The sequence below is a fragment of the Olea europaea genome, unplaced genomic scaffold (assembly GCF_002742605.1).
Source record: "Olea europaea var. sylvestris unplaced genomic scaffold, O_europaea_v1 scaffold116, whole genome shotgun sequence".
Lineage (NCBI taxonomy): Eukaryota > Viridiplantae > Streptophyta > Magnoliopsida > Lamiales > Oleaceae > Olea > Olea europaea.
In genome coordinates, this window is record NW_019229002.1 from 4,881 (window position 1) to 6,293 (window position 1,413).

A 1,413-nucleotide genomic window follows, 5' to 3' on the forward strand; every position below is an offset into this window, starting at 1 on the left:
CGTAAACAGCTGACGCAGTAACTATGTGTCAACTCCTACAGGTAGCGACGGTGGTGGTGCCTGGGGCATCTCAACATCATCGGGCAATTGGCCATGTCCCACTGGCTGCTGTGCTTGGCGCTCTCTCTCCTATCGTGCCCGATGTTTAATCTGTGCTCATTCTTGAGCCTAGAATGTAGTGTGCTTGATCGGGGGACTGGGTTTCGCAAATACCTCCCCTGATGGAATCGTGACATCGGCCGCCTTGCAGATGCCACTAATGAGGCTCGAGAAAATCAAAGTGGCATGCCGATCTCTCCAGTGCCCAATGTGTATATCTGTTCGTAGATAAATGTGGCGAGATCGATCTTGTACCCCCAGACTAATGATGTGTAAATCTGGCAGCTTGATCAGTGAAAGTAGTCTTGTGTGATGTAGGCTCAATGTTGTGGCACATAAAAAGCCATAGAATGGCTATGGAAGGTGCGAGCTCAATTTGATGCCACTCGAGGATCCCAAGGGGCCATGCGTGTTCCTAGCCCGACAACAGCTCAGCCACCTCAACTCAGTTGTATTCGGTTGGAATGGGCACCACATTATCCATAGATAGCTGATAGTAATCGTGTATAACAGCAGGGGAGAACATAATCCACTTCCCTCGCACCCATGTCTGATGTATATGATCCGAACTTGGGGTGTCGATGTGATTACGCCCAAAGAATAATGCGGTGATTGTAGTACAGCTTTGGGGTGTCGTATCCATAGGGAGATGGAAAAATTATCAAAAGATCAAATAAACTAGGGTTTTCGTAATTAAATGTGGGAATGATTTGTCACTTGAAATAAAAATTAATTATTAATATGCGAATTAGTGAAGCGTCGGAGTTCCCCCATTGGATTGGATCAATCAACATCAATAATTCATGTATTTTTACTCAATTAGAGGTTTTCTTCCCAACTCTCTAATTGGAAGATTTAACAGTGAAGTCCAATTTTGTTCCAATTATGTTTCTAGAATCTAGATTTTCTATAACACATTCGCACATTTTTATTGGAACAAGATCAAAAATCAATCATATACGTCAGGCATAAGGCAGTAATCAATCCGCCAATAAAGTGATATTAAGATTAAAATTCAAAAATTATTTCAATCATTCGATAGAAAGAGCATGGCTAGATCTATGAAGGATTTGATAAAAGTTAAAATAATCTCAACAATAAGTAATTTAAATTGAAACTCAACAAATAGTTTAATTTAACAATGGAAAAAGCATGACTGAATCCATAAGAAATTTATTAAAAGTTAAACAAATTTCAATACTAATTCATAACGAGAAAATCCAAATCTAGAAATTATTAAGCAAAGAGAGTTCGAATTACATGAAATTATGACGTGAAATCTCCAAATCCAATGAGTTCCTTCGTTGCTTCACC